Here is an 11,924-nt window from a genome sequence, read left to right as displayed (position 1 = left end):
TTGGGTATCATTATGTTTGTTTAGCTAGACGCACAGTTCGATATCATGATGTCTACCTCAATATCTCATTGACATTTATTAGGAATGACAATGTCGGTAAAACCAGTGTCAACTTTCTTAATGAAAAATGACAATTTTATTCACAGCGATGTACTTCATAACTTTGATGCTGAAATTTTATCGCAATTGAAATTTACTTCGTAAACAATATACAATTAATATTCTTTGTCTTAATGAAAACTTAAGTGTTTGGTATATACTTGTAGCAACTGAATATCGAATGTCAGTACGTTATGATATATTAACTTGTATGTTAGATACGAAGTGCTGTTTGTATTGTATAAGCTTCTCAACAGTGTGTAAATATCAGATGAGCTTTGTGCAAATATAATTACTGAGTGAGACAATTACTTTAATGTATTACTGTATGCATACACTTAAAACTTTCTTTATCTCTGATGAACATGGCATTGCGCCGGAGGTTATACTGAAGGTTGTTGTCCTTTCTGCCTGGGTCTGATAAAGATCACATATTTTATGGCCGACATTAACTGGTTTTGAGGTCATTAAGAATATCAATGTATTGCATGACTTGGGATTATAAAATTGCAGTGACATTAATTATTGTGAACAACGCCCAATGCCATAATCAAATAAACAATAAGTGACCATACACGGTATATGAGAAAACAAAGGGTAGCCATACGAGTCTTGTAGTTAAGGTAATCAAGGGAACGAAAACTTACTGACATTATATCAAGGTGCACTTTTCTTGGTGTAATTTATCGACCAATACCCCAAACATAGCTCGTAGCTTTAACATTGATATCAGCTTTAGAGAAGGGAAATGTACATTATACATATGGAAATTAAAAGCAATTGCATATCCTGCTACAGTTTAACATTGTATCATTATACCAATGTATGCAATACATTATCATTATTTCCCAATGCCAGGAAAAATGCCAACCCACTTTTATAGATTAAATACTATATAATTTCAACTTTAAGAGATTAAATGAGATTAAATATAATGATTAAACTTAAATATCTATTTTATGTTATGGAGATATAACAATAAATAAATAAAAATCTTGAGTTATAGTTCTATCACAAAAAAAAACTACTTAGTATTCAACTTGATACCAGTTAGTCAATTTACCTTACAAAATCCAATTTTTTACCCCATCTTATAAGCCAATTAGATGTGTCGTTAGTTTTCAAATATATTAAATGATAATATATTTAAGCAAACGAAAATACAAGCAAGATTCAATAATTTAATTTTTATATGTTACACTTATTCTATTAGTTAGATCTTTGAGGGTTTTTTTTCCATAGATCGCGATCGAAAGAATTGTACTTCAAGTATTATGACGCCACATATACAAAACGGTTTCGCGGGGAATTTTAAAAGCGGCACAGTCATTGGCCAAACTGAATTATTGGATAAGATATCACTGCGCCAAAACTCAATTTGTTTTCTTGTAAAAGTAAGTAAAATCGCGGATGCCGAATAAGTACCCGAGTAAGTTATATGAATTAGATTATAAGCATAATTCTAATATCTTTTGGGGTTATGAAGTCATAGACAAAACACGGACGGACATTTTTTTGTCCTTCCGTTTTTTGGCTATGACTTCATTACCCCAAAATATATTGAGAATAATGCTAAAATAGTCTAACGATAATGAAAAATATTTCTTCACTCCATATTTACTGTATTTTTGGTATTTTCTTTTACAGGTCAATGTCAACTAAACACTATATTGATAAGTACATGTAACTCATATGTTTTCAACATCAGTTTAAAACGATAATGCTAATTGATTGACGGTATAAAGTGTGTAATCGATAAACGTGTCTGTCGGAATTTATTTATATATAATGCATATGCATCCATTTTATGGATAGTATCTTGAAATACCAGAAAATGGACCTCACATCATTTTGAATGCTATCAGTAATCAATGGGCTAACTCCATGTGAATAGCAGAACTATTTACGAGCTTTTTACTAGTTATTTCCATATATCCACAACCACGTGAAATTTTCAGAGACTTTGAAATTTGCAAACATGTTTGCAACCTTTGCATATTATAGTACTGGTACAGATGCATGTGCGGTACCACCCCTCTCCATTATGGTTCTAACATTAACAGAACTGAATTACCAGTATGATGATTTTGTAATCTATATTTTATACACATATTTACCTCTTTCGAGAAATATTTTGGCCGGTAATAATGAACAGCAACATATGAAGTCATTATTGCCAAAATGACCAAGCCCGTCATATTTACACCAGAGGTTCTACAAATGTTGTTTTTATTATGTGTGGCAGTAGCCATATGAGTTCATATAAATATTTAAGTTGTATGGCGTTAGATAAGCCATTCTTAGGAATAATTCAAAATATTATCCAAATTTGATAGATATGCATTTACTAAAAATAAAACAAAACGTACCGACATCTGGTGTTTGTATTGGTGATTTGTTTAGCTTCCTGCCTGATTATCCATAACATTTATATGGGTATATTTCATTTGCACATTTACAAACAATTAATGAATATAGCCAATATAAATGTTTGATGCTAAAAGGAAACAAAATTGCATATATAATTTTTCAATTAAATATTTACTGTTTCTACATTCGCTTACATCAGATAAATGATATACATATATACCTTATGATTTTTAATGTTTTACAATCCATTTACCGCTATTGTTAGCATAAATAAATCACAAACATACGACACTGGTTAATAAAACGGCAAATCAATTTTAAAATTATTTTCTTTATTATCTTATTAATAGCATCTTGTTTTGATAACTACATATGTATGTTTGTATTGATATGTGTCACAACTTAGCTATTGTTAAGTTGCTTCCATTTGAAAAGCACAGAGAATGTAAAAAGCTACGTTGGAAAATAGTCTGAATATAGCTTTAGACATTTTGACCAAAACTGTGTTTTCAGGAACCCACAGGGAAATCATTAGAAACATTTCGACTCGGCTAAAGGTACACAGTTCCGGGAGTACTGCGTTCACTATTACGTCTCTTGGCTCCGCGGTGCCTTATTCCTGGACAGATTTATCGGTCAGTTATGCTGGCGGTTGAAAGGTCAATACGGTATAAATAGTTTTGATGTATTCATAACAGACGTGTTCGGTGATCTTTCTGACCAGAAAGTTCAGAGTTATCTAATAAAGAAGGGTTCTACGTAAAGCATTTCGCAGGACCTTTGAACTTTTTTGTTATACGTATGGCCGGCACAGGGATCGATCATATACCCCCTCTAAAATAGAGATTGTAAGTAATGATGTTTTGTAAAAGTACATAGACAATGGCCCCTATTAGCTGACAAACACACTTATTTTCCAGGAAAGGTCAGACTTGGGTTGGTCATTTCAATGATCCCAATGACCAACCATCAGGTGCATAACTGTCACATATACTACCTATCGGCAAACAAGAATACCTTTCATTTCAAGAGGAATTCAACAAGGCGATACACCCTGTAAATGTTCCTTCACATCTAGTCTGCCAGTTACTGGTATAAAAAAAGCTTTCATACTCGAATACACTAGTATAACATCACAATTTGATACTGATATCTACGTCTCAGATTTGTTTGTCAATGTCGTAAACGAAGACCAATTTGCTCGCGTATTCTTTTGAATCCTGGTTTCATTGTTTTTATCCAAGAAGGAATTTTATATTTTAATATTTACATTTTGCCACTGCAACTCCCATTACTTTAATGATAATCGTGATCTGCATTATGAGCCAATAAATGCAACCTAGACTTGGTGTAGTAATATCTACATAAATGAATGTGAGTCTTGTTTACTGGCACCAAGTTAGTCCGCGTGGGAAAATTGACATTATAGTTGAATGAATCATTTTGGTTATGAAACTTATGAAAACATATTTTTAAATGTGTGGATAATTGAAAGTAAACTGAAGAGCTATCTAAAACATTGAAATTTTGTTACCTTTTCAATTTTTTAAATGGACTATTTTTATCACATTGAACTTGGCTGTTGAGGTTAAATGGCTGAAGCGGGAAATTCAAATGTTCGCCGCATCTGAATTATGTTTTACTTTAAACTAGAAAGTAAAATGTAAATATAACAATTAAAGATTTGTTAGATTGCATTTATTGGAGATATAAATGCAATCTGGGTGGCAGATACAAATTCATAGCGCCCTAACGGGCAATATATAGCTATCTATATATATCTACAATAAATGCAATCTAACAATCCTTTAATTGTTAATTAAATTGTTTTCATATCGATAATATACATAGTGTTATGATTTAGTAATATTCATCGTATCGTTATTTTTCAAATATTTTAGTAACTGTTTACCATTCGTTATTCGACTCTTAATTCTTCAACTAGTATTAACATTACATCGACTAAACAAAATCAACTCTTTGTATTGTTTTGATTCCTTTCTTCTGACTTTTTGCTGTTGTCTTTTACTTCGCCAAAAAAGTTGTACAAATGGATAACCACTGTTCAAAATGTATATCACCTTCTTTATTGACAGTTCTTTCGTCGGAGTAACCTCATAATTTTGAGGAAGCAACGCTCTTTGTCCTTGTAATTAGGCCTTCTGGACTTCTTCCTACTACTTCTTGGTTGAAGGTCATGAAAAACGAACATACTCCAAGTCTGTAAATCATGACAGCATTTTCGTCTCAGATACTGCTAGAAACAATCAAGAACATCTATCAATGTGATGGAAAGGAAAATTCGAAGTGGCCTTTCAAGATAATGAAGAAACCTACTTAAACTACTCCAAAAAGGGAATAAATCTACACTTGTAATGTTGTGTTTGACAACAGCGGTGTTGTTCATGATAAGACTACTTGTGATGGTAAAATAACACAAAGTTCATTTATTGTAGTTCGTAATGATTCCATATATGTTACCAATATAAAGTTAATTTAAGTTGGCACTCGTTCTAATCATTAGTCTGTGACTTTTGAAAGCAATTTCTTATGTTACGATAAGAAATTTTGGAAGAGATGCTCATTTGTCTGCCCAACCCAAGTCAAATAACACCTCGTTTTCTATGAGAAATGTCTTCAAAACGGATGTTGCCTAATGTACAATGCCGGTTTCTGCTCTTACCGTTTTCCTTCCTTCCATTAGGTGAGTAATATTCTATTTCAAATGTAGATCACGAAAATGGGATTACATGCGATAATGTAGATTTATTTCCTTAACTAGAAACTGTTCTTTTTCCTGTCAAGAAATAGTGACTTCAACTAGATAATTGTCGTAAGTTGAGTTGGTATTGCCGTCGAAATTTGAGATGGTATTGCCGTCGTAATTTGAGATGGTATTGCCGTCGAAATCTTTTTCTTTGTAGTCATTCATTTGACCATCATCTTCGGTAATATCCTCTTTCTCTCCATAACTGTAACTGCATGATAACATGGGTGGTATCTGCGTTAAATCTTTTATTTCATGATAATGGATTTCGCACGTTTAGAACACAGACTGTAAATTACCAATTGTATTGATTTGGATATTCTGTTCTTGACACTTTCTTATTCAGTCACATTACCCTTCACGTAACCATGCTATTAATTTGGTTCTGGTTCTGACATTGGAAGTAACACGAGATTGTGTATGGAATAATACACAAAACATAATTACTGCAACAAACAAAACTAAGACGCTTTACTTTGCTCCAAATCACAACTTTAGTTTAAAAAATGCAATGCTTGTCCGATAATTCCGGAAGTTGTGCATAGCGCAACTGTGTTAATCAATCATTTATCCCTAAGTCTTCACCTTTTTGGGATGTATTTGAAGCAGCCACTAGTTATAAGATGAAGACTTTCCCCATGTTATTCAGACAACATCCAGCTCCAAAATCTTACATGACCCAAAAATCAAAAGCTGATTACGTAGTATAAAACTAAAAAAAACATTAACCAAAACATCCATGTATTGTTTGTCATAACATAAAACGCGAAACCTATGAAAAAAACATATTTAAAATTAAAAAAAAAACCCGAATAGTCATTTAATCATTGAATTACTTTCACTTAACAATTTGGTGTAAAGAAGATAAATAGGAAAAAGCATTTAAAAACTAGCTGATTTGACATGTCATCAGAACAAAACTACAATGACGACTACTACGATGTTAACAAATCACATGAAATATTATACAAATGTATGTGTCTATAATTAACAAATAACATGTTATGCTGTTCTGTTACTAATACTGTAGGTTTTAGTAACACTGGTTTTACCATTTTATCACTCACATACGTTTTTGAGAAACCAGAGAAACTTTTGTCATTAGTGTTGTATCAGAGAAACAGTTGAAAAATTAAACTGTGTCAAGGAAAGGAGTCTCTCGCGATCGTTGGTGACAAAATTTCCGCGTGAACACCTTCACATGCAATATTGCTTTTCAATTATCATATATTAATGGCAACTTTCGCGATATGAGAGTACATGTGGTGTATGGTTTCTTGTAGAATACGAATGACGACTTTATTGTATGTTTTTTGTGTTCTAATATTATGGAGTTGGTAAATGTCGAGGTCACCTTACTCAAAACCACGTGTCTTTGTGATTCGATTTATTGTGTGGACATAGTTGGAGCATACATCCTTGTCTGAAAACCAAATCAAATTATGAGTTTATTTTTTCTTCATCTGGATAGCCACACAAAGAAAGGAAATGTTTGTTATGTATAAGTGACCTGTGAAATATCTAACTGTAGTCGGATCACGGTCATACACATGTAACAATGGCCTTGGAGAGTATCAGTCTGACTTTAAGATGGAGTAGACTGGCTTTGTTGTACTGAAAATAATACGTTCAAGGAAATACTGGTTACTGAGTGATAACGTCTGAATACAACAAAACGTCGTATGCTAAATCAGGAAAGCGATTACACCGTGTAGCCGGTTTGGCTGGACAAACCATTCGCAATTTTAACTTACAATGGAGACATCTTATTTCCATGAATTGACTTTTAGTATTCTGGATATCATAATATGCAGTTGTTGCCTGGGGTTGAGGTCAGCAGATGATTTGTTGGACCCGAAGACAAACTGTTGTCCGAGGCCGAAGGCCGAGGGCAACAGTTTGTGTGAGGGTCCAACAAATTATCTGTTGCCGAAAACCCAGTCGATAAATGTTTTGTTATACCTCATTGTGACGTCACTCCGGTCCAACAGCACATTTAAGCAGTCGATGCAGCATAATTGCACAACGTAATCTTGAATATTCCAAAACAAAAATTGATAAGCTGCTTACATCATGCCAACATTGCAGATCGCTTCGAATCTACGACGAAGAAAAGAAACATGCAGTGCAGGTAATGAAGTTCGAGATAATCTATTTCCAGTGGTTACGTTGTTTGATAGCGATGAAGAATTTTTTACTCATTAAATAAAACCTGATAATTAAATATTGATAATAGCAGGAGTTATATTGGCGAAATCAGCTGAATGAAATGTTATGTAAGATATTTCTTTTCTTGTTTACAAATTTTTGTACGTTGCAATGTCAGTAAAATTGAAATGCTGGACACCTTTCAAATATCCCGCGAGTTATTTCTTATTTACGGATTTTGACCATATTACTCTTCTTTATTTGATGAAACCATAGTGATATCACAGCATTAACATTATTAGGATTCGGATTTATAATGCATGCCATGAAATGCTTTCCTTTACTGCTCTGGACACTGGACTACTGTGTTGTTGAAAATGAAACAAACAGTTTTTACCATGTTTATATGATTCTATATAGAAAATTTTACTTTAAATTAAAACATTTCCAATTTCCATTTGGAAGGAATGCAATAATATATAATGAATTAATTAAGTGAAGTGAGTGGCATACGATGTTTTGTTTCTATAAATTCATGTAAACGACGGTACGTTTAGACACTAAATATCTGATTATTCAAAAAGATCATTGACATTTTAGTAATCAGCACAATTAGCGTGCTTTGTGCGACAGCAGCCTGATATCAATATTATTATTTTACACAAGAGATAAGCTATTATCCGTGGCTGATTCAGCAATGTCTTTCATTACCCAAAGGAATCTCCTTATTTGGTAAATAAATGTTTCTGATACCAGCCAATCTATTGTTCGTCAGTATGGTTTTCTGATAAAAAATAAATAATTCAAATAAATTTATCCCATCTTCACTTATCAACATTTGTTTGACTTATAAGCTGCTGTGTAACATTTTGTCAATATGTGCCGAGCATGTTCTTGCATCAATCGACTCCCCCGGGAAATCGGATTTCAGTAAATTTGGTTTCAGCTGCTGCCTGGCACGTAAGCGAGTTAGTTATGTCATAGTACTGAAGTGGCGCGAACAATGTACCGCCAAAGCGGGCTACTACAGCAAATACGTTTACCAAGATGGAGCTGACGCGGTATTTCATTATTTTAGACGATGAATTTGACGTTTTGGTGTAAAAATTTCAGTTTTGGAAATCAAATTCAGTGCTAAAAAGCTTTCGCCGAGACCACGTAAAATAACACATATTTGTCTTTTCTTTAAATCAAATGAATATCCACACTGCTGAAACCTAATTTTCGATGTTTGAACATTTCTAGAAATTTTATTCAATTTAGAATCAGGTTTGAGATTTGTACCCAATTACATGAAGGGTATTAAGGTTCGTTCTTGAAATATGTAGACGAAGTTTGTATGCTACTGAAAGAGCAACCTATAATTAGAAGATCAGATAATTTCGGTGTGGAATAAATACGCACATTAGCTCTCGAACTCTGCCTTAATAATAAATCCTTTTTCTACAGCTACAGTAATTTATGTCTTGAACTATTTCCATCCCATTTACAAGTCGAACAGACAAGTCAGGCACTAATAAAATAGTAAAGCCTTAGAACGATTAGGGTGTTTTTTAAGATTAACAACTACCGAGGACACATTTAGACCGACGACATTTTACATGTTGTTATCATTCTGATCTTGGTGTAAAGGTGATTCTTTAACAGCACACAAATGTCATGTGTGCTTTTGTACAAATTTACGAGATTTCTGATGGTAAACACCGTTGTTAGATTTGGAAGTTTTGTGGTATTTGGCAACTCTAACAGGTACCACAGACGTATCAACGAGACCCTCAAAGTAAAAGTTGTAATAGAATAATCCAAAAATAATTTTAAAAAAGTAGTCATTTATCGTCTTTTGATAAAGATTGGTTTCTATAAAAAAGAAAGTGAATAAATAATGAATAAAATTTACTATGCCCTTGTTGGGATATGTGTAGAAAATATTCTGTATCAAAAGATAATGAACCCGACTGAGGGGTCTCCATAATCATATTTGGTTCAATTTTTATGTAAGCATGAGATATTACAGCAGTTCTTATGTCTTGATGTATTGTTATTACTATCGACGCCTACACATGATAAAACTACTGGATTTTTTTATTATCCTCTCAGTGTAAAATGTATTTTAGTGTACAGCTATTCACGGAAATAACGAAACGATGTAGGGGTAAAACAAGCCCACACGTCCTATTTACATACAAGGCATTCTCCTGTACTATTTTTCAATTACATTTTTTTCTGGATTCTATCTTTCTATCTTGGATTTCTTTCTATAAACACTAACCAGAAAACCCGTAGGAAAAATAAACAAGTCAGACACTAGATTAAGAACCATGAAGAATATCAAATTCACTTGGAATAATATTTTATGTGTATGTATGTGTCAACGCCCTTTGAAATGGTAGCTTTTGCAGGGTTTTTATAAGATTTGCGTGCGTTTGTCGTTATGAACCTTTCGTATCTATAGTTTTATTTGTGTTCTCTTCAGTGAACATTGGAAATTAATGATGGCTGATTTCGGATACTGTGTTTGTCGCACGGCGCATTGTCGTTTTGTCACTTTGTCGCTCTTCGCTTGGCGCCTTTTTTGCATTGTCTAATTGTGCATTGTCGCACTATCGCATGGCGGGGTCGCTAATGCGACAATGAGAAATGGCCGAAATCAACCGCATGGAGCCATTTCCTCACCTTAACCCACTTCCTCCTTCAGCCTCACTCCATTATTCTTCATTAAACCCCTCATCCACTACCTTATTCCCTCACTCACTACCTTCTCTTCCCCAACTTCCCCACTACCTCACCTATATTTGGGGTGTATTTTGAAATTATCTAAAGTATTCCTTCTATTATACACACCTATCACAGTAAGAGTATCCAGATGAAATTTTTAAAAGTAGATGTAAGTTTAATATTACTACAATGTATTATCTAAATGTATATCAATGTAAGAATATGGGAAGGTCAATCAGGGTTGATGGGAGCTTTGATTACACATTGGTACATTCCACATTTGTATTTGATGAAAGAGTGTACAACGTCCCATCAAATTTTATTGTATGATAATATGAAAGAAGATCTTATGATTTAAGATTTCGATAGTTCTCCTCATAATTCTGTTTCACTCTTGATTTGATTTTAACCATTCATAAATAATAAGATATTTGAGGTTTACGTAAAATAAGGACGTTTCAGTTTTTATGTATTTCTCTGGTAGCATATGGTTGGTAGATCTGTATACTTGTATATATAAGTATTCAGAGTAAGGAGAAGAATTACAGTTAATCCGCTTATCGTTAAGTGCTGCTTTATGTTACTATAATTTTAGCATATTCTTCATTTCTTAATGACACAAGTTTAGGAAAAACACTGGCTTACATAGGAATGTTTTTCTTTCTTAAGTTACATAATAACGTGATTGAATTAAATTACGACTTAAATAACAGAAAAACGATACACAGGTACGGAGGTAACCGGTGTTTTTGTTTCGGGAAATCGGATACCTAGTGTCTAAGTGTTTTGGGTTTCATATGTTTTCATCCTTTTAGTGATATCGTGATAGGAAGAGTAGAATGTAATTTATTGGCATTTTACTAAAATCCTCTAGAGACTGATGTACTCAATGTCTAGATCGTATATAGGAAATTTTATTTTTAGGTTGTTAGTTTGACATTTTCAGATAAATGTCGAAGACATTTTTTATTGATAAATACTTTTAAAGGTCCCAAGATGTACGTTTTAAGTTTTTTCATGACTTTTTGCTGTAAAGTACGCTGTTTGATTGAAAATGTTTCATATCTTTAAAAGTGCATCGCCGTATAGCTACCATCGTGGTATGGTAACATAATCAAAATGGAGGAAATGGAAAATAGGTCAGATTTGCAATTTAATTTTATTTACTTTATAATTAAAGATGATCTATTTGTTTGGTTCAAACAATCTTATTTCAACTTTTACTTGGTCATACTTTCATCAGCTTATTTGGATGTCATTATCACAATTGTCGTGTCTGCGATCACCAAAGGTGGCTGTTGAAATGACTGTCCTGTCCTTGAAGATAGTTAACGGTTTATTCATTTTAGATGCAAAAATCTTTCTAAGAAAATGTTTTTACCAAATACAAATATAAACATTGGATAGCATTAATTCAGTTGACAAATATTGGAGAATTCAACATGAATTGCTTTGACGCTTCATTAAAATTGTCGTTGTCCGATAGTCAATCAAATTCAAACATCATTCAACAGGATGCATTTTAATATTTTAATATAGCGTTTAAACAAGGTAGAGTAAGACAGCTATTCGTTATTCCAAATAGCGAATGACGAGTTACTTTTCAACTTCACCTTGTTTAGTGTCTATATATTATCAGCTGATCTCCGCCACGTTTTTGTCTATGTGTCGAATTACCCCAATGCATGTCTATCTAAATAAAATTGAATGGACATTAAAATACATTAGCCCTCCTTTGCTAGCCATGGGTTAGGATCGAGCCCTCCTTTGCTAGCCATGGGTTAGGATCGAGCCCTCCTTTGCTAGCCATGGGTTAGGATCGAGC

Source organism: Argopecten irradians, chromosome 1 (assembly GCF_041381155.1).
Source record: "Argopecten irradians isolate NY chromosome 1, Ai_NY, whole genome shotgun sequence".
In the NCBI taxonomy this organism is placed as follows: domain Eukaryota; kingdom Metazoa; phylum Mollusca; class Bivalvia; order Pectinida; family Pectinidae; genus Argopecten; species Argopecten irradians.
Note: the sequence above shows the minus strand (reverse complement) of the source record.